Source organism: Lissotriton vulgaris, chromosome 3_1 (assembly GCF_964263255.1).
Source record: "Lissotriton vulgaris chromosome 3_1, aLisVul1.2, whole genome shotgun sequence".
Lineage (NCBI taxonomy): Eukaryota > Metazoa > Chordata > Amphibia > Caudata > Salamandridae > Lissotriton > Lissotriton vulgaris.
The window spans coordinates 1921986243-1922009460 of record NC_141689.1 but is presented as its reverse complement, the minus strand read 5'-3'; the positions used below and the strand labels follow the sequence as shown (position 1 = coordinate 1922009460).

At 46.6% G+C, this 23218-nt stretch overlaps 1 protein-coding gene across 1 annotated transcript in view; it reads right to left on the bottom strand.

Annotated features, from left to right (window-relative positions):
- CPE (carboxypeptidase E) overlaps nucleotides 1-23218 on the bottom strand; it is a 359008-nt gene that overhangs the window by 126225 nt on the left and 209565 nt on the right. The gene's annotated exons all lie outside the window — the stretch shown is intronic.

Sequence of the window (23218 nt, the reverse complement as noted above, 5' to 3'; positions counted from 1 at the left end):
GCCACTGGCAACCAAATATGGAGTATATCTCGAGGAAGAGGAGACAGGGTTGTGCTTCCTTCTAAAGGTGATTACACCGAGCCCGACAAAGAACCTTTATTCTCCTGTTGCTGCCAAGTATATTGTACTAGAGAAAGGAGGCTTTTCGAGAGTCTGCTTCCTCAGCGGCTATCACCCCTCGTATCGAAAATACACTTAAACACTTGACATAAGATCAGTTGTTCATCAGGCACTACGTAGAGGCTGATTCACTAATAGTCTCCACAGTCACGGAGAAGCCGAGAACCCCACGTCCACAGGCAAACCCCCAGACGGGAAAGGTAAGAAGGGGAAGGTGGTCAGAAGAAAAATGGAGAGGGGCAGCGACCAAGTGGAGGATCACTAATGCCAGCGCACTCCTCAATATCTATGGCCGTCGGCGTCAACAGTGGGAGGAGATCAAACTGATGATGCAGCACCTCCCAAACAATCGCAGAATAGGACAAAGGCAGTGATTCTGAAGGGCAATACCATTGCAAACACCTTCCTCAAATTGGCGGACAATGCAGCAGCTGACACCGAAGCAGACAGGTTTGCACATGCGCAATACAAAGGAGGATTACACACCTGGCTCAGTGTCAGCATTCAAGCCAAAGGTACTGGTATCAGTGAGTAACATGGCCTTTAATGGGAAATACTTGTTCAGTCCGGTGGCTGACAAAGCCCTTCAACAGATCAAACAAGACAAGAAACTGCGCAAGTGATGGGCACTTTGCAATTTCGAGGAACCTTTAATAGAGGGTCTATGACACCACAGAGAAAAACAGCAGTCAGGGACATCTATCAATCAAGCACACCTGCGGGGGCCCTGGGTGCAAATTTCCCACCAATGGCGGCACCAGCTTTGGTCGCGACGACCTGAGGGGATGAGGGGGGAGGCGGGAGGGGTTTGGAAACACATGTCATTAACACAATAAAGTAATACACAAATACATTAATACAAATATAAATAAGTTAAATAAACTTAACTTATCGTCCAGCAGACTCCAGAGACTTCGTCCCGATTCCCGCCGTCCTCGCTTTCAAGTCAAGTCAAGTCAAGTCAAGTCAAAAAATTTGTATAGCGCACTACATACCCAGAGGGTTTCAAGGCGCTTAGGAAGGGGAGGAAGATTATTTATCAAATATCCATGTTTTGAGCTGCTTTCTGAACGCTAGGTGGTTCTGGGTGAGGCGAAGGTAAGCGGGGAGTGAGTTCCATGTCTTAGCAGCCAGGTAAGAAAAGGATCTGCCTCCCATGGTGGTCTTGTTGATGCGAGGAACAGTGGCGAGGGCTTGGCTGGAGGAACGTAGTTGGCGGGAGGGGGTGTAGAAGGATAGTCGAGAGTTGAGGCAATCTGGTCCGATGTCGTAGAGTGATTTGTGTGCGTGGGTAAGCAGTCGGAAAGTGATCCTTTTATTGACGGGTAGCCAGTGGAGGTCTTTAAGGTGACCAGAAATGTGTTCGTTGCGTGGGATATCTAATATGAGCCTGGCTGAGGCGTTTTGGATTCGTTGGAGTTTCTTCTGGAGTTTAGCGGTGGTACCTGCGTAGAGGGTGTTTCCGTAATCCAGTCGGCTCGTGACCAGAGCGTGGGTGACTGTTTTCCTTGTTTCGGAGGGGATCCAGCAAAATGTTTTTCTGAGCATGCGAAGAATGTTGAAGCAGGAAGAGGATACGGCGCTGACTTGTCTGTTCATTGAGAGTGAAGAATCCAGGATGACGCCAAGGTTCCGTGCGTGGTCTGTCGGGATGGGTGCTTTTCCGAGGGCTTCCGGCCACCAGGAGTCGTCCCAAGCAGAGGGGGATGTTCCTAAGATGAGGACTTCTGTTTTATCTGAGTTCAATTTCAGACGGCTGTCTTTCATCCATTCGGCTACTTCTTTCATTCCTTCATGTAGGTTAGTTTTGGCGGTGCTGGGGTCATTGGTGAGAGAAAGGATCAGTTGAGTGTCGTCCGCGTAAGAGATGATGTTGAGGTTGTGTTGGCGTGCGATGGCCGCGAGGGGGCTCATGTATACGTTGAAAAGGGTGGGGCTGAGTGAGGATCCTTGAGGTACTCCGCAGATGAGTTCAGAGGCTTCGGACTTGAATGGAGGAAGGCGGACTCTCTGGGTTCTTCCGGTGAGGAACGAGGTGATCCATTCTAGTGCTTTTCCTTGGATTCCGATGTTATTGAGGCGTTGTAGAAGGGTGCTGTGGCAGACTGTATCGAATGCTGCAGAGAGGTCGAGGAGGATGAGGGCGACTGTGTCTCCATTGTCCAGTAGAGTTCGAATGTCGTCTGTTGCTGCGATGAGGGCGGTCTCGGTGCTGTGTTTTGCTCGGAAGCCAGATTGTGAGGGGTCGAGGGATTTGTTGGCTTCGAGGAAGGCGGCGAGCTGGTTGTTGACGGCTTTCTCGATGACTTTGGCCGGGAATGGGAGAAGCGAGATGGGGCGGTAATTTTTGAGTTCGGTGGGGTCGGCTGTTGGTTTTTTCAGAAGGGCGGTGAGTTCAGCGTGTTTCCAGTCTTCTGGGAAGGTAGCGGAGTTGAAGGAACAGTTGATGACGTCTCTGAGGTGCGGTGCTATGACGGAGTCTGCTTTGTTGAAGATGTGGTGAGGGCATGGGTCTGTGGGGGATCCTGAGTGGATGGAGTTCATCAGGCGGATGGTGTCCTCAGTGGAGATTGGGTTCCAGTCGTTAAGGGTGTTCACGGGGGGAAGATGGTCAGCAGATGGTAGGGTGGGTTGGTATCCGGGCTGGTTGTTAAAGCTGTTGTGGATGTCTGCAATCTTGTTGTGGAAGAATGAGGCTAGGGAGTCGCAGAGGGTTTGAGAGGGGGTGATGTCGTTGGAGTTGGCTGAGGGATTGGAAAATTCCTTGACGATGTTGAAAAGTTCCTTGCTGTTGTGGGCGTTGTTGTCAAGTCGATCCTTGAATGCTGTTTTCTTGGCTTTTCGGATCAGTTGGTGGTGAGTGCGGGTGGCGCTTTTGAAGGCGTCCTTGGTGCTGGTGGTTGGGTCTTTTTTCCAGGCCTTTTCAAGGGAGCGGCAGAGTTTCTTGGACTTCTTGAGATCAACGTTGAACCATGAGGCTTTCTTGCTGCCAGGTTTGTTTTGACGTTTTTTCAGTGGGGCTAATGAGTCGGCGGTGTTGGATAACCATAGGGTGAGGTTGGCGGCGGCTTCGTTGGCGTCAGAAGAGAGGGCTGGGGAGTTTCGAAGGAGCGATGCGGAGATTTGGTCCATGGTGATTTTGTTCCAGTTTCTTTGCAGGGTAGGTTGGGAGTGGTAGATGGGTTTCGGCTTGTTGTAGGTGAAGTGAACGCAGCTGTGGTCGGTCCACAGGAGATCCGTAGTGTGACTGAAGGAGACATGATTGCTGGAGGTGAAGATGGGGTCGAGTGTGTGACCTGCGATGTGGGTGGGGGAAGTGACTAGTTGTTTAAGTCCGAGGTTGGCGAGGTTGTCCACGAGGGTGGCGGTGTTGTGGTCGTGTATCTTTTCAAGGTGAAAGTTGAGGTCTCCTATAAGAATGTATTCTTTGGAGGGGAGCGCGTGTGGAGAGATGAAGTCCGTGATGTCTTCACTGAATTTTGCGCGAGGTCCTGGTGGTCTGTAGAGGAGAGTGCCTCTGAGTGTTGTTTTGGGGTCGATGTGGATCTGGAAGTGAAGGTGTTCCGAGTTGGCGAGGTTGGCGTCAGAGCTAGTAGAGATGCGGATAGATTTCTTATGGACGATAGCGATTCCTCCTCCTGTGTGGCTGGTATGGTCTTTGCGGGTGATCTTATAGTCTTCAGGGATGGCAATGGTGATGTCTGGAGCGGAGGAAGCGTTCATCCATGTTTCTGTTAGGAAGGCGACGTCTGGAGAGAAGGTGTCTAGTAGGTTCCATAGGTCAATGGCGTGCCTGTGCACCGATCGGGTGTTGAGAAGGATGCATTGTATGTGGTTGGGGTCGGGAATCTGTGGTGTGATCGTAGCGGAGATGTTGTTGGTGCCGATGAATTTGCAGGAGTAGCAGGAGAAAGGTCCATGGGTGTGTCCAGGAGCGGCTTGGACGCAGGTGGGGGAGCGGCCGGGGTTGAGGGCTAGGAGGGTGGCGGCATCATAGGTAATGCGGGGGGCTGGGAGGCGCGAGGGGCAGGGGGTCTGGCGCTGGGCGCGGTCCAGGCGCGGACGGGCGTAGACGGGCTTACCTTTGGCGCACCTTCGGCGCGGATTGGGCGCGGTCGCTGCGCGTGAACGCTGCACGCGGGAACTACTGTCATATGTGGATAGTGGAGGGGGAGGGGCGAGGGCGTCACAGCTGGGAGGCGGGGCGGGCACACGAGGACAACAACAAACAAAATGGAGGCGGAGGGGGGGGGCACAGCGTAGCGCTACAGTCAAACGCGCTAACAGGACAAAGCAGTGTGGAAACAAATATTAAAGCGCTAGCGAAGCAAAGCGCCAATAAGCAACACAGCAGATGAAGAGTCTACAATTAAAGCAGTTCAGGCAAGGCAGCGCTATTAATACAGCAGGCGGAATGTAACAAATCAGTTCAAACGAGGCAGCGCTAACAAATAATTAATGCAGCAGGCGAAACCAAATGAGAGACGCTTTTTAAATCAAGGTTCTGGCAATGCAGCGCGATAAAACCAGATGCCTGCAAGAGACACTGGGAGCGACCACTCAGCTTGTAGGCGAGGAGCGAGTCACGGCGCATGTAGGGAGTGGAGCACTCTTTCAATTCTGTGGGAGGGCGTCACAGCTGGGAGGCGGGGCGGGCACACGAGGACAACAACAAACAAAATGGAGGCGGAGGGGGGGCACAGCGTAGCGCTACAGTCAAACGCGCTAACAGGACTAAGCAGTGTGGAAACAAATATTAAAGCGCTAGCGAAGCAAAGCGCCAATAAGCAACACAGCAGATGAAGAGTCTACAATTAAAGCAGTTCAGGCAAGGCAGCGCTATTAATACAGCAGGCGGAATGTAACAAATCAGTTCAAACGAGGCAGCGCTAACAAATAATTAATGCAGCAGGCGAAACCAAATGAGAGACGCTTTTTAAATCAAGGTTCTGGCAATGCAGCGCGATAAAACCAGATGCCTGCAAGAGACACTGGGAGCGACCACTCAGCTTGTAGGCGAGTCCTGCAGGCAGCACCAGCACGTCATCAGGAAGGCGGCGCAGCAGGCAGCCTCCCTCTCCACTGCCTCGTTTTTCATTGGTGCGGCAGGCTGCCCCCACCTACGTCATTTTCTCTCTGTATGCTGCTGCTGCAGCATACAGAGAGAACAGGGAGAGTTACTCGAGGGCAGGGGGGAGTGGCTTGGGGGAGTGGCTTTCCCACTGTTGGTAATACTGTCTGTTTGGGCGGCCTCAGGCTGCCCATACCGTCAGTATTAAGAACAATGGGCAAGCCACTCCCCCAAGCCACTCCCCCTGCCCTCGAGTAACTCTAACCAGGAAGTTCTGCTTTCTCGCCGTGCGAGAAGGCAGAAACAATGGTAGTTATAGAATATGATAACTACCATTGTTCTGACTTCTCGCATGGCGAGAAAGCAGGGGGGGCGGCGCCCAAACGCCCCCATGGGAGAACCGCCTCTGCACCTACGTCATCGTGGCAGCCATCGGCACAACAACAGCTGGTTGGAACCGGCACGACCCTGCTTTTACGGCCTGCAGCAAGATTTCTCCAGCAACCAGTGTGACCCTGCTCTGTCTTAAAGTAAGAGAGGGACGAGGGTCTACAACAGAATCCAGCAGCAGTGAAAAGGAAACTTACCTTTGTGACGCCTCCCCAGCCCTACCAGCACCGTCAGGATCCTGCCTCCGCATCAGAGCTGCCTCAGCCAGGATCCTTCTGAAGACACAAGACTTGCCCTCCCAGCCTACAAACCTGCAATGTGAGTATTTTAATGGCCATTTTTTTAATCCCTTTCCCCGCAGCTTTCTCATTCCGCCGCAAAGCGCCATTCATCTCTTTCAAAACACTCTCACTGCCAATGCTGACTTGTTCTGTTTATTGATTTATATATGCGATAGTAATATAGAAAGCACTGCGTATGCTTAGAAAAGATTGAACCGCCCTCCGAAGGGAAATCAAGGCAAATATTGAGCGCCACTGGTTCCCCAGAATTCGAAAATATAGTTACAATTGAGAATGTTAGTTTTGCTTGTGGATGCATTGAAAATGTTCTGGCACAATTCAGAAGTAAGTAGATATCTCAAGTCAATAGTAAAGTCAACCCAGACGGACCCCTCTGAGATTCATTTTCATCTACTTTTGTTCTGCTCTTCCTATGTTTACTAACACTGATGTAGTTAAGTCCTATGTGACACTCTACACCGGCAGTACTCATAGTACGGCCCGGAGGCCACTTGTGGCCGCCAGACCATCCGTTGCGGCCCCCATGGAAAACAACAGCAGTCAGGGGCTCAGTGCCATTACTGCTGTTGTAATTCCATTTGCAGAGAAAAGGTCCCAAGGGGCATGCGCAGACAAGTAGTGTCTCGCATGCTCACCTGCGGCCCCGCCCTCATCTGCCACTGTGAGGTCATAGGCTTGCGCCACGGCAGGCGAGGCTTTTAAAAGGAGGCACACAAGTTGCTGCCTTTCTTTATCTGTCTTTATTTATTGCGAGTGGTTTTGCATATTAATTTAAGTGAATGCGACAGTAGATGGCGCTATTGCCGCATTCTGTGACCAACTGTGAGTTAATCATCAGCTTAAATTTACTTTTTATGTGAGTTTGTTCTCCCGGAGTTAACAGGCAGCGCTTTTAGTGGGCCAGGTGCTTCAAAGCAGGTGCTTAGACGGGTAGCTATCTGGGGCTCTATTTTTGCCCTCTCAGAAAGCCTTTGTCAGTTCAAATCGACATTATTTCAGTCTCATCATTTCAGACCTGAAGCATTTTCCATATTATATCTAACAAAGCCATTGTTTTTGCTTATTTATCCTATGCAGCTAACAACCACTTGGGTCTCCATTTTTGCTCTTAGATAAATCTCAACTCAACAGCAGCACAAAGCCTTTGATGTAATCCCAAAAAGGCTAGTTTAAGTTCTTTCACAGTTTCATCATTTCAGAACTGAAGCATTTTCAATGTTATATATTATATACAACAAAGCCATAGTTGTTGCTTATTTATCTTATGCAACTAACTATTGGGGTCTCCATTTTCGCCCTCAGGGTGAAGAAAAAAAATCTCATCTCAGTAGCAGCATCACTTCTCAAAGATTTTGATGTAATTTCAAATAGACTGGTTTTAGTTCTTTCACAGTCTCATCTTTTCAGAACTGAAGCATTTTCAATATTATAATTTATATACAACAAAGCCATAGTTGTTGCTTATTTATCTTATGCAACTAACAACTATTGGCAAAGCCAATAGTCCTGACTTGTTGCAGGTATAATGTTACTGGTTGTATATGATATATCTGGATCCAATGACAAACAGCAACATATCAGTAGGGTGGCACACTATGCTAAACACACATTTTTGTTTAAATGTTTTTAAGCCATGCCCTTAATTTTATTGGTCATGGCCCTTTGAGAGAACCCCCGAGGTTTTTCATCCCACTAAAATCCCTGCAACCAGACGATCCATTTCAGTTATGTGTATATATCACCGTAGTAAAAATCTATTTTTAGGTTCTGTTGCGTGTCTGTTTATAGTAGAGAAATACTGCTATGTAAAGAATTAGACTGACTATGAGAGAGACTGACAGAGAGAGAGAGAGACTGACAGAGAGAGAGACTGACAGAGAGAGGGAGAGACTGACAGAGAGAGACTGACAGAGAGAGAGAGAGAGACTGAGGGAGAGAGTTTGACTGACTGGCTCAGGGAGAGAGACGGACAGGGAGATAGACTGACTGACAGAGAGAGACGGACAGAGAGAGCGACTGACTGAGTAATGTAAATCTTTTTTACTTGTTTTTTAAAGTGTTTGGTATTTTATGGCTTATATTTAATAAATATACCTTTTTGCCTATTTTATTATCCTTTGCTGGATGCGATTTCAGGATTTTCTTAAGCACACAATGGTAGTTATCTTGATTTAGATCACCCCCCTACTCGGATAGGCCACACCCCTTCAAGAATTTTGCCATGCCCCTTTTAGAGCACCCCCAGTTTTTTTCCCACTTAAAGCCCTGGTTGGCGTAATGCAGTGCATGCTGCAAAGAACTCATTTGTGTTGATTTCTGTAAGAAGACATCATTGATCGATATCGGCCATCGAGCGAAGCGCAGAATCAAACACGCCTACTCTTAGAAACTGTTCCAGTGGGTAGACATTGGATAGAGTAGCTTCTTGACTGAGAAGACCTTCCTCTTCCCTACACTAATGGCCAGCTCAAAAAGATTAGTACTAGTAGAGGGGCACAAAGCTGTTTACAACATAAAAAAGATGGGCAACCCAATAATCCTTTAAAGCCATGGTATTTATGATATATATGATAAATTGCTAACAAAGGGGGTTAATTATGGAATTATTTAGACATAAGGTTGCTCGTTTTCAAAGAGAGTTAATCAAAAGACAGACAAGGATAATTCATTGAATAAGTTCATAACATAACAAGAGAACTGAGAAACAGGCGTACACAAGATGACTTTGACAAATCTGTATATTATTTGCATTCAAATATATTCTTTGCATTCGAATCAATTACAGTTGTAGGGTACAATGAAAATAGAAAAACCCAGCATACATTATTTTGTGCATTAAACCAAAGTTCCTGTCAGAGTCTCATAGATTGATGCATGTTAAGTCCACTCTCTTACTAACTGGAATCAATCTTTTATACATAGCCCTTAACCCAGGGGAGCAGTCATTAACGTATGAGAATTGGAACAGGGTCAACGTTTCGGTCTCCCTGGTCATGAGTGCTTGAAACCAGCTTCAGGACCAACAATGCTTGTGAGGTTTCACGATGGCCCAAATTAGTGCGTGAATGTAGCTGCAATGTGTCAGATTATGGCAATCATTTATAAGGGGCAGAGTGAATGAATCAACGAGGGGAGTTGCACCCTACAACTTTAAGGGATTTGAATGAAAACCGTACATTTGAATGCAAATAATATACAGGATTTGGTCAAATCATCTTGTGTACGCCTGTTTCTCATTTCTCTTCCTTTGGTTATGAATGTATTGCATTAGTTATCTGTGTCTGTCTTTTGATTCACTCGCTTTGAAAATGACTAACTTTGTGTCTAAATAATTTCATATATAATCCCTTTGTTAGCAATGTACAGCAAAGTTGTTTACAAGCACTACTAACACACCCGGCTGAGAATAGTTTTTAAAAAAACTGTTTAATTTTCTCTGAACGTGGTTAACCACCAAGGAATCAATGTGTCAACACTGGAGTCCATGCTCTATGTATAAGGAGGGTTAACAGTGCTTTTAAGGAAGTTTAGCCAGTCCTTTCTATAGTCAGGGCCACATGAATTATGCAATTCTGCAGTGTTCTTCTGATAATTATGGATTTGCTATATTCTCCTTATGATCTACCATTTGTTGTGGAATTTTCAAATTTCAACAAAAAAATGTATCTACTTCAAACAGATCAAAAGTTAGTAAGAGAGAGCACAACACATGGCGCAACTAAGTTGAAACCCTTTGCAAATGTTAACCGGTCACCTTTTTGTTGCTGATTACTGTTTATAGGTGTAATATGTTACTGTTACTTTCCTCACCAGGAGAACGCAAAAAGTCCACCTTCCCCCTATCACATCTGAACCAAAGAACATTTTCTGTGGAGTATCTCAAAGATCCTCGCTCTGTCTCACCCTCTTCAACACATATATGACACCTCTGGCTGTCATCACCAAAACCTACAGGTTTAACATAATATTCTATACCAAGGACACACAACTCATCCTCCCCCTCTCCAAAGGCACCACCAACACCAAGACTAACTTCTACAACGGCATGACAGATGTCACTAACTGGATAAAGGGCAACTGCCTGCAGCTCAACTCGGACAAAACAGAGGTACTGATTTTCGGAAACAAAAGCCCCCCATGGGATGTATCCTGGTGGCACTCAGTACTCAGACCTACTCCTATCCTTGCTGACCACGCTAGAAACCTAGGTATCATTCTGGACAACAAGCTAGCCATGATGACTCAGGTCAACTCCGTCTTCTCCTCCTCCTGCTTCTTCATCCTCTGCATGCTTTGTAAGATATTCAAATGGCTACCCCAAACCTCAAAACGCACCATCACATAGGCACTCATCTTCAGTGACTGGACTATGGCAACGCTCTCTACGCAAGAATTGCAGCTCATCTCCACCAACAACTACAGACCATAGAAAACGATGCAACCAGACTGTCCTGGATCCTTCTAGATGAACCCATATCACAGCCTACAGCAGGGAACTCCACTGGCTCCCTGTAAAGAAAAAATACCAATTCAAGCTCCTGACCCTTGCCAATTCAAACTCCTGGCTAGTGCGGACTGTGCAGGCAAGTGCAGTGGGGGCTCGGGGGTGTGAAAGTAACAAACAACGGGATACAGAATGTAAAATAAATAAATAAATAAAACCACTTACCTTGCACTCGTCGCATCGCCTGCTCATCGATGCAGCGAGCGGAAGGTTATATTCATTTATTTATCTTACATTCCCTATCCCGTCGTTTGTCACTTTCACCCCCCATCCCACCACTCCCCACTGTGCTTACCTGCATGGGCCATACTTCTCCTGACCCATGCATACACAACTGAGGATCCGCCTACATGAACGACGGCCTGAACTTCCATCAGCCCACAAGACACATCCGCTCCACGTCCCTTTCTCTAACCCTCATCCGATATAGCAGATGCAGAGGTTGATCCTTCTTCTACCTAGTAGCAAAGACATGAAATGAGCCACCCTCTCATCTACCGACCTCTCATCTCTTTTCTAGTTCCGAAAGTCCTTAAAGACCAGGATATTTGGCTAATCAACTTGACCCTGCGAGAGTCTAGATACCCTCATGGGTGACAAGAAGCGCTCTGCAAATCTACTGATTAATTGACTGATTGACTAATACAGTCAAAGCTTTGCACAGGCAGTAAGAATGAGTGCTAAAATTATAAAAGAGCAAACAAATATGCCACAGAATGTGCCATGTAAATCCGCAAAAGTACCTATTTTTGTTGTCTAATTTAGTCAACCATGCCACATAATTTGGTTCTCCACTCCTGCAGTATAGCAGTGATCCTGCTTATTGTCTTGTGACTACTCATCTTATGCTTTGTAAGTTAAGCTCTGTCGAAATTTCTCTGAGAAATTGTGTACATCAATTTTACTGTGCTTAGAACTTTTTTTCCGCATTTCCTTTATTGGGTTAGCAGTTAAGCAGTCCCATTCCATCCTGCCTCCCTGACTTGCCTCATTGTATATTAATTGGGTTAGCAATTAATCATCAGCAGATTCTACATTTTGCCTCACCACGGGGTTCTCCATTTCCTGCTTTAAACGGACATCAAGTCAGCCCCACTCCATTCTGCCCCCTCACCTGCCCCATTGTATACCAATCTGTGTCGCACCCCACATTCAGCTCATACTCATCTCGGAAATGTAGGGCGGGTAGCCGCTTAGTCATCCACCTCAGTGCAATACACTTCTCTGCCACTGTCAGTCCTAGCTCTAATACCTTCTCAACATATTTTGTTTGTTTAGTGCGGGTCACCAACCCCAGCAAACACATCTGAATCATCGGCTGCAGCTGTACTTCAAACTATAGGCACTAGAAGTAGGGATGCGGTGGTGCGGTTACTACAGGTGAATGAGAAATAAAGATAGCCTTAAATTATGTTTTTCTCTTGTCACTTATGCTGTGCTTCTAAGAGAGGTAAAATGTCAGGCTACGTCTTCTGACAAATCACTGCTTATTCTTTTAACATGCAGATTGGTGTTTCCTTCAAAGTGAGAGGATTTTATGAAGTGAACCATGTGACAATCTTGCTGGGGTACAGGGATGGAAGGTTGCAGGCTGTCACTTTTCTAACACACAACAGCATTTGCATATCTATAAATAAACTGTACAAATGTTGTTGAATATATCAACAGTTAGGAAAGGTCAAATAAAGCACATTTATTGTAATCCTGAAGTATAATGGAAACCGAGATTTTAATGAGATCAAAACAAATCAGTACACTAAGTGATCCCCAAATGAAATATTTGCTAAAAGTCAACTTCCACAAATTATTCTTTACATGTTTTATAGTTTTGTGAGTCAAACTGTATGTCGTGCAAATTAAGTGTAGTTAATCAAAAAGAGACTAGCTTATGTATAAGAGGTTAACAAAAGTTTAAGGACTCAAGTATGTTTCGTCAGGGGGTAGGAGCACCTGGTGAGTGTGCTCATGAAGCCCTCACACACCAACCTAGTTGGTGGCATGCTTCATCATCGGGCCCACCCAGTGACACCTAGCGTGTCCCGGGTGTGCTTCGACGCCTGATTACAGCGGAGCAGGTATGTCGCTGAGTGTGCGGTGAAGAGTGTTATGAATGTGAATTTAAAACGGCTTGGCGGGGGTCCCAGTACCCAGAGGTGAATTAAACTTTAATACCTGGGCCACCGTCAGCGGTTAAAAATAAGGCTATTGGATGTTAGAGGCGAGTTACGACCTCCCACATCCTTTGGTGGGTCAACATGTTTCAGCCAGTGCCTTATGAATATGCTGGCTTTCTTCAGGACGAAATAAAATAAGTGTGTGTGATTAAACTAGTGGGTGTGCAATTCAGACTATGTGTATACACGCCCTAAAGTATTTATCTATGTGTGAGAGGGGGATTCCCTTCTTAAAACACCTGTACATGTAACATATATAGACAAGGACAAAACATACAAGGGGAAAAGAGAGTCACTTGAATGTATTGCATTATATACATCTGACTGCCGACACTATAGCGATGGGGGTGCAGGCTATAGGCGGCTACAGTGTAATGGTATTGGTGGTACCATTAGCGTGAGATTCGCACTTGAAGTTTGGGGGTGGTGTGGCTAAAACACGGTATTCACAACCATAATGCATGAGTGGTAAGGAAAAAGGAAGAAAGCGCAAGAGTTCTTTCTTACGCTAGTTTAAGCAGTATTCTGCTCCAAGGTTGTGAAGTGGCAAGGGGTTGACCCTGTAGGGAAGAGAGGTTTTAGCCACTTTGATTAGGAGACCTGTAGGGGAGAAAGGTAGCGCTTACCAGTGGTAGTGGTGGTTGTTCGTCATACTCACAGCTTTTCTGGGCAGAGCCTGCTCTGGACCTGTAGTGCCTCCTTCGCAGAACCAGTAAGTAATGGCCATTGCTGTTGAGTTTATATACTGTGGTTGATTGGCTAATTGTTCGCACCTGCATGGTGGAGGAAATGGTAGAGAGACTCGAAATGCCGAGTCGTGATGCTAGCTATTGCGCCCAGGTGCGTTCTAATGCGTGCAGGGCGCTCGCGCATGCGTGTGGAAGGCGCTCGCGCATGCGTGGTGCCCCAGGATCGGAGTGCGCATGCACGGACGGTAGTGTTATGTCCGCGCATGCGCATCGGGGGAGGACGCACGCAGTGCGTTAAAGCGCATGTACGGGCAGGATGTAGATGCCGCTAATGCGCTGGGGGCATTTAAGCATTAAAGAAGTATTTATGCAGGCGGCATTTAAAAATGGTGCCGCTAAGGCGCTGGGGGCATTTAACTAGTAAAAAAGTATTTATGCAGGCGGAATGTGTGGGACGTTCAACATAATAATGGCTAGGGAGCCAAAGCACCAGTGTTCAGAACTGTGGGGCTCTATCTCCATAGGAGATATGTTACAAGGGGTTTCTTAGTGATATCGGATGATAGAGGGACACATCAGGGTGGTACCCTCGGTTGCTGTTGAAAGATATATCCATCGCTGTTCTTTACTCAGTAGTTTCTTATCATTATCAATTGTGCTCCTCAGAAATCCATCCTTTCAGTCATCATATCCTGAACTGGCACAGGTATATTGATGACATTCTAGTGATCTGGCAGGGATCCCAGACTGACCTTGACAGTTTCATGACCTGGCTCAACACCAGGGACCCATACTTGAAATTCACGAGCACAGCAAGTAATCATCAACTTCCCTTCCTAGACTTGGACATCACAGTCAAAAACGGGACCCTGGTTACAGCGACTTACTACAAACCAACAGCGAGGAATTCACTGCTCCATTTTACGAGCTTCCACCCTCGCCCTCTCAGAGAGAACCTACCATTCGGGCAGTTTCTACGAATACGTAGAAACTGCACCAACATCAGTGATTACAAATCACAATCTGCGGACTTGGCCACCAAACTGGAAAAAGCCGTGGCTACTCCAAAGCCATCATCCGTAAAACCCAGAAAAGGGCGAGGAATCAAAATCGCGAAGCCCTACTTGAGACCATCATAAAGGAGGACCAGGAACAACCAATCACCTGTGTTACAACCTACAACACAGCATCCACCCAAGTAACAAAAATCATTAAAAAACACTGGAGAATAATCAATTCCAGGCAGAGGAAATGGGACACTCCGAGATTCGCGTACAAAAGATGTAACAATCTTAAAGATCAACTGGTCAGCACCCGAACCAGACCACAACCAAAGCCACCAATGAACACAGTTCTGAACGCATGGGGCCTGCCCAAGATCACGGGACACTACCCCTGTAACGACTGCAGTGTGTGTCACCTTACTACACACACCAAGACCCTAAACCTCGAGCCCAACAAGATCTGGACCCAGCGTAACCACATCAACTGTAACTCACGCAATGTGATATACCTCCTAACATGCACGTGTGGCATTCGTTATGTGGGAATGACAACACGCAAAATAAAAACAAGAATAACAGAGCATCGAAGCACCATAAGATGCAAGAAAAACATTAGCAGACTTACCAACCACTTCATCACCCACTGCCACACACCCAATGACTTAAGATGGACTATCATTGAGCAAATCCCAGAAAGCACAATTGATAATGATAAGAAACTACTGAGTAAAGAACAGCGATGGATATATCGTGTTTCAACAGCAACCGAGGGTCTCAATGACGCTATCCCTTGGAATTCCCTGACATGCCCGTGACCTGAGGGATTGTATCTCCAGTACCACCCTGATGTGTCCCTCTATCATCCGATATCACTAAGAAACCCCTTGTAACATATCTCCTATGGAGATAGAGCCCCACAGTTCTGAACACTGGGGTTTTGGCCCCCTAGCCATTATTATGTTGAACGTCCCAACCTTGGCGTTATGAAAATGGCACTACCACCTATGTACTAGCAGTACACACATTCTGCCTGCATAAATACTTTTTTACTGGTTTAATGGCCCCAGCGCCTTAGCGGCACCATTTTTAAATGCGGCCTGCATAAATACTTCTTTAATGCTTAAATGCCCCCAGCGCATTAGCAGCATCTACATCCTGCCCGCACATGCGCTTTAACCCACTGCGTGCGTCCTCCCCCGATGCGCATGCGCGGACATAACACTACCGTCCGCGCATGGGCACTCCGATCCTGGGGCACCACGCATGCGCGAGCACCTTCCACACGCATGCGCGAGCGCCCTGCGCGCATTAGAACGCACCTGGGCGCAATAGCTAGCATCATGACTTGGCATTTCGAGTCTCTCTACCATTTCCTCCACCATGCAGGTGCGAACAATTAGCCAATCAACCACAGTATATAAACTCAACAGCAATGGTCATACTTACCGGTTCTGCGAAGGAGGCACTACAGGTCCAGAGCAGGCTCTGCCCAGAAAAGCTGTGAGTATGACGAACAACCACCACTACCACTGGTAAGCGCTACCTTTCTCCCCTACAGGTCTCCTAATCAAAGTGGCTAAAACCTCTCTTCCCTACAGGTTCAACCCCTTGCCACTTCACAACCTTGGAGCAGAATACTGCTTAAACTAGCGTAAGAAAGAACTCTTGCGCTTTCTTCCTTTTTCCTTACCACTCATGCACTATGGTTGTGAATACCGTGTTTTAGCCACACCACCCCCGAACTTCAAGTGCGAATCTCACTCTAATGGTACCACCAATACCATTACACTGTAGCCGCCTATAGCCTGCACCCCCATCGCTATAGTGTCGGCAGTCAGATGTATATAATGCAATACATTCAAGTGACTCTCTTTTCCCCTTGTATGTTTTGTCCTTGTCTATATATGTTACATGTACAGGTGTTTTGAGAAGGGAATCCCCCTCTCACACATAGATAAACACTTTAGGGCGTGTATACACATAGTCTGAATTACACACCCACTAGTTTAATCACACACACTTATTTTATTTCGTCCTGAAGAAAGCCAGCATATTCATAAGGCACTGGCTGAAATAAGTTGACCCACCAAAGGATGTGGGAGGTCGTAACTCACCTCTAACATCCAATAGCCTTATTTTTAACCGCTGACGGTGGCCCAGGTATTAAAGTTTAATTCACCTCCGGGTACTGGGACCCCGCCAAGCCGTTTTAAATTCACATTCATAACACTCTTCACCGCACACTCAGCGACATACCTGCTCCGCTGTAATCAGGCGTCGAAGCACACCCGGGACACGCTAGGTGTCACTGGGTGGGCCCGATGATTAAGCATGCCACCAACTAGGTTGGTGGGTGAGGGCTTCATGAGCACACTCACCAGGTGCTCCTACCCCCTGACGAAACATACTTGAGTCCTTAAACTTTTGTTAACCTCTTATACATAAGCTAGTCTCTTTTTGATTAACTATATATAAACCTGGGGATATGGACTAGCTTTCTGGTCCTCTCTCTCTCTCTTGATACGCGGTGCAAATTAAGTGGCCATTTCAATGGAAAATGTGCTGTCTATGAAAGATAGTGCGCTGCCGCACCATACTTTAGTAATATATTAGCAACAGTGTGCTTCAAAATGCCCCACCAGATACATACTATACTGTTCCCATACTCCTGTTGAATACATTAGCTACACTTGTTCCTTGTGTAACACTTGGTTATTTCACAAACCCTATGACTACAGATCTAACATTGATGGCAGCACCCTGCTTTGAAAATTGTTCCAGCACCACTGCTTCAGACTAGCCGCTGTCTGAACCAATGTGATGATGAATCACCTGCATCATTGAAAGTCAGGCTGCACCGCAGCACCCAAGACTGTGCTCTGAGAAGCAGGACAGGAAGAGTTGGCACCCAGGTTGGTGCTGCCAGCTAGAGGTGTGCTGAAGCCCCTCTTACAACTTTAACTCTCTTGAAGTACATGCCTGTGGCAGAGATACATTTGATTGAGGGCACCTGACAGTAAGAGGAAGTACACTACACCCGTTGAACTAATATAGTTCTCCTCATTTTCCTCTGAAGAGTTTATACTGAAGACAAAACAAATCTTGGGTCTGCGTCTGATAATACCAGTTGGACACAAGACAAGAGAGAGGTAAATACATAGATGCCAGAGCTATCCTCAAAGGGCTTTAGTAAAACTCATCACTCTAGATGGGTTGGGGCCTAGAAAGGATAAAAAGGCAACCCTGGTACCAGTGCTTAATTTGAGCTGGTGGTTTCCAGTACTTGGCACTGGCACTTAAGTGTCAACACCGGCACTTATGACAGTCTGCCACATGGTGGCACTGATTGTCCAATTTAGAGATGATCACAACCTCAGTTTATTAATTCAGTAAACATTAAAAATGACCAATACATGTCACCCTACCCATTCTTATAGCCTTGAGAGTCTGGAATAGTCTGAATTGTCACATTTGTAGCAGTGTGAGGGTTAGTATTTGTGTTGGTACTGTCATTGGCAGTGCTGGCAGGGGCAATGGGTAGTATAAGCTACTGTGGCCTCCTGATGAGGGTCCTGGCACTTCTTTGTTTACAAATTAAGCCCAGCGTACTACTAGGACAGTGCTGCAGGATTTCTAATGATGAGATTTATATAGTGCAGAGTTACTTCTGACAAAGTGTCCCAGTGCTGATGGTCTAGCTCCATTGGTCAGGAAAACACTACAGAACTAAAAGAAACAAGATCAAACTGACCTAAATAACCAGGTTTTTAAGTTTGTATGGAACAATGATTCTGTCTTTGCCTGTCTTGAATGAAGGGGAAGGCAATCCACAACTTGGGTGCTAAAAAGCTAAAATAGCTGCCCCCAATTTCTTCACACTAGGGACACAGGCCAACATAGCCTCCACAGATCTGAGGCACCCAGAGAGAGAGAGTAAGGCTTGATGAGGGGTTGCAGATAACGGGCACCCTTGTTCATAAAAGCCCTGTGGCAGTAGCAAAGGGCTTGAAAATCAAGTCACTTCCTCAACGGAAGCCAGTGCAGTTTTCAGAGTGCAGAACCCATGAAGGCCCATCTCGGAAGGTTCAGTAGCAGTCGAGCTGCAGAGTTCTGCACACACTGAAGTCTCATAAAGCGGGATTGAGATACTCCTAGGTATAAGACGTTGCAGTAGTCCATCCTGGCCATGTCCAGTCCCTGGACTACTATTTTCCTGGAAGATTCAGGCAGCAGACAAATGAGGTTTTTTAAGAGATTTTAAAATCCCAAAACGTTTACCCTCCAGGGCCTTGATCTGGCTGTCAAATGTAAGTTTTTCATCAAGCCAAATGCCTAGATTTTTAACGATAGGCTTTGGCGAAGGCAGAGGTCCAAGCAAACCTGGCCACCTGACCTGCCTAAAACAAGGATTTCTGCTTTCCCTGTATTTAGTTTCAGGCAACTGAGATCCATCCACATGGGGACCTCCGACAAAAAGGTCCTCAATATGACAGCTGTACTAACTACATTCCGTGACAGGGTGACAATAAGCTGAGTATCATCAGAGTACGGTATGATTTTAAAGCTGTAATGCTTGATGATATCAGCACGGAGCACATATATAGACCGAAAAAGGTAGGGCTCAATGAAGAGTCCTGGGGGCACCCCCTGCTGCAACAGAAAAAACTGAGATTGAAAAGATTTTTGTAGCGCATGAAAGGTGCAATCCTGTAGAAAGGAGGTGAACCATTGCAAAGCCTTGTGACTGAGACCACAGCTCCCTAACCGCCCAAGTAGGAGGTTGTGGGATACAGTGTTGAAGGCCACACTCAGATCCAGCATCGGTAGTGCAGCAATGTCACCCTTTTCAAGAATTTGATGAATGGACTCAGAGACAAGCAACAGGGCAGACTCTATGCTGTAGAGAAGGCAAAAACTCAACTGCGTCCTATGCATCAGCTCCTTAGCTTCCATAAACATCAAAAGCTGCTGGTTAACATATTTTTCTGCAACCTTCACATAAAAAGGAAGCCGTGAGATTGCCCTATGGTTCTCAAGCTTAGTTCAATCCAGCAAAGGTTTTTTTAAGGAGTGGGACTACCGAAGCGTGCTTCCAGCGCAGTGGAACCTGGCCCACCACAAAGAAGCTATTGAGTAATTCACAGAGCACAGGTAGTACCACTTTCACTCCTCGCTCAAGGATAGCAGGGTAGGCCTAGTCAAGTGGAGAGCCAGATTTAACAAATGCCATCAGGGGAGACAGTTCATCAGGGTCCATGGGATTGAACTGTACTAACAGCCTTGTGTTGTCGGCTGAGGGTTTGACTCATAGGTTAAGAAAAGTGGCATTCATAGAAGCCTCCGAAAAGGAGTCGATGGAAGCTACTTTTTCAAAAAAGAACTGAGCAAGAGTGTTGCAGCCTTCCTCTGAAGACAGAGTAGAGGCTGAGACTTGTTCCAACTAGGATAAAGACTTAACAATCGAGAACATTTGCCAGGATGAATTCTGAGCGGCTGAAAATTTGTTGGCATAAAATTGCGATGCACAAGCCTGATGTGACTGTGATAAACCTTAAGAGGTGAGCGATAATCAGCCTTGCTGGCAGTATCGAAATCTCTGCGCCATATGTGTTCCAGGTGCTTGCAGTTCTTTTTAATAGCAAATAGTTTGTCACTAAATCAACCAGCCGTAGGCTTAGTTTTTAATGTTAATCTACCTGCCGATGGTACAGTTTGAGCCACTGCTTAGTGTGGGGACACTCCGTCCAGAGTAACCAGGCGCTCTATAAATCCAAAATTCAAAATTCATTCATTCAATTCAATCCAGCGCACCAGATATCCAACCTTCCACTTGCATGTTAGTTGTGTCGACACGACTATCTAAGATAGGGCGATTAGTGGTCAAGGTCTGAATTAAGCTGGTAGGGGTCACCTTACCCAATTTTTATGTCCTGATTGTCTTTCAGAAACGGGAGCAGGTGAGGATTTGAGAATGGGAATCTGAAATGGGATAGCCAGGTGATCAGACCATGGGAGTGGGAGAGGGGGATCACCAGCTATATTGGTCAAGTTAGAGAATATAGGATCGAGAGAGAGTGTGTCCAAGCCCATGTGTTGGGGGGGGGGCACTAATTAAAAAAGCAGAAGACCTTCCAAGTCTGCAACCAACGCAGGTGTCATAGGGCACCTAGTTTCATCAAAATGGAGTTTGAGGTCTCCGATGACTGCAAAGTTTGAATAGCGCAAGAAGAGGGGTGGCAAAGCATCAGCTAGGGTGGCCAACCGTCCGTAAATTTCATGGACCGTCCGTTATTTTAGTATAATGTCCACAAGGCGTCTGTAATTTGGTGTCCCAAAATTATGGACGCCTTACAGACATACTAAAATCGAAATAGGAAATTTCAGAAAGGAATGTGTTTCCCCATGAGAGGCCTCATGAGTTTAAGATTTCACTCGGGGCCTCTCGCACTTATCTTTTAAAGTAACTGAAGAGGCTGACTGCAGCAGCCCCTCCCGGACTGTGGGCTGGCCCATTGTCATTCTAAGACTGTAGCTGATTAGCATTTATAGAATGACAATGGGCCCAATTGCAGTGACATCATGTGGTGATCCTTCTCCTACATCAGACTAGGGCAAATCATTCTGCTTTTGTCTTGGCGCCATGCTGGAGAAAATAAAAATAAAATAACTAACAGCGTTGTCACTGTACATTTAAAAGTCAGATTTTAACATACAAATTAAAAAAATACTATTTATTTGTTTGTTACATTAACACAAATCTTGATTGCAGAAAGGGTCTTATGTCGCTTTGCAAAGCTGCGCACATAATGAAAAACCATGGAGTGCACGATTGTCTCAACTTTATATTAACTTATTTTGACTTATATTTATTTTGGTTATCTATTTACTCACTTATATATTATTGTGTGACCTCCTCTGATATGTCAGTAAAACGTATGTTTTGTCCTGAATTTTGACCCTTTGTCCTGAATTTTTACACTGACCGTCCTGGATTTGGATCAGCCTAGCATCAGCCAACGATGTAATGAAGCTGGATGCCGCGGCCAGAGGGCGATAAATCAGAATCCCAGAAATTGCTGAAAAAGGTTAGGGAGAAAAAAGCCACCTCACAACCTCTAATATCGAATTCTGTGATAGTCAGTGCTTTAAATGGGCCGGTACTCACCAGTACTGAGTACCAGAACTTCTAAATTTCTGGTGTTTGAGTACCGGACCTTCTCTTTGTCCCAAGAGAGTACCGGTACTCATGGGGCCGTAAACCAAGCTCAGTGAAATTGGCGTTCACAAAAATAAGCGCCTCACAGCTGACAATGAGTGGGTCCGTTATCCTAAAGCACTCTGATCGAATGCTAATCTCTCCTTTTAATGCGCTAACTGAGCGGCGGCCGTCTCATTCATTCTGAGCTGGCAGGAAGTTTGGGAGGGACCCGAGCCACACTGTGATTACAGACACAGTGTCCCCTCAGGCTCTGTGGAGACAATAGCACAGTAGCCATTTGGGGGCTGTGTTGTGGTGCGACTGCTAGGCCAGCGATTGAGTAAGAAGGTTTCTAGTAGACAATACAGCCCGCTCAGGGCTTCCCTCGATTTTCCCTGCAGCATTTGATCATCTTCAGTGATTTGGTTTCATGGTTCACAAAGCTAGCTCGTCTCCAGGTCATGACATTGAGGCCCCATAGGGTAATGCCTGTGATAAGTGCAAGGCCGCCTGCTTGCCGTATAATGTACCTCCACTCACTGTGATGTACCAATGTGCCGGGCATGTCTGCTGGGGTTTCCCTTCCAAGGAACCGTAGTGCCCGCCGCGCAGGTCTGGCAGCATTTTAAAGATTGTTTGAGGCCATTTGGGGTTTCAAAAATATGAGTTTGTTAAGAAAAGTTTCCCTTAAATGCTGCATGTTAGTTCTCAAACCGAATGGTTGTCTGTAAATACATTTCAGGAAAAGCGAAACCCAGTGCTCCAACCATGTTAGTTAGTGGAGAAGTGTGGCTCAATGGTTAGAGCGGCAGATCCTGATGCAGAGGTCTAGCCCGGGACCAGGGTTCAATTCCCCGCCTCGGCGGGTCTTGGGCTCAAAAATTCCACGGACCTGATAATTCTCGCCTCGGTGCCTATTCCAATCATAGAGTCCCACTCTGCAACTCTGGGCAATAGCTTGCTTAATCTCCACAACGGCCCCCACAACGCTAAGGATGCCTGGCCTTCACCCTGGGGATGCCCAGGAGTGGACGCCTCACAGGGAAAGCCAGGACGGGTTCCACAGCGGTATTCGTACAAGCGCCTTGAGACCCTTGCGGGTGAGTAGTGCGCTATACAAGTATCAATTTACATTTACTTAAGCCCCATTATTCAGACACTGGTGAAACCCTCAGTTTGTGGGTGACGCAGAAAGTGTAAGGCACTTGGGAGGGGCCGTCTCTCTAGGGTTTGTGCGTTGGGGTTCCTGCCCAGCTGTTCGAGGATGAGATGAAAAAGTTTGGAGAATCTGCCCCGGGTAATGAACTTCATTTCTAAAGCACATAAGGTCTAATTTGAGCTAATTTCCGGTCCGCGCTGACACCCTACCCAAATCAACTTGCCTTCAAGAGGAGTTACGTTCCTTGGCTTTTGAGCTGCACTGCTCGCTTGGTGAGGTGCAGTGTTAGTCATCCTATCCTACACTGCAGCCAGGGGCAAGCTGTGCACCTGCACAGGGCCGCCAAACCCCAGGGGCTGCCACGCCAATATATATCCTCAATATAAAAATCCTCTGAGGATGGCTACATATTTGCCTGGCGGCCCCTGGCAGGGATTTGGCGGCCTCCGGCTCTGTTCCACTTCAACGTTTTATTAAAAGACCTTCCTAAGCTCCGGGGGGCTCCGCCCCGCCCGGATCCCCTCTTCCGGGGCCCCATACCTACGCTCCCTGCCCAGGGCTGCCATGAGACTAGAGCCGCCCCTGCTGCAGCTTAGCCCTCCAAGTT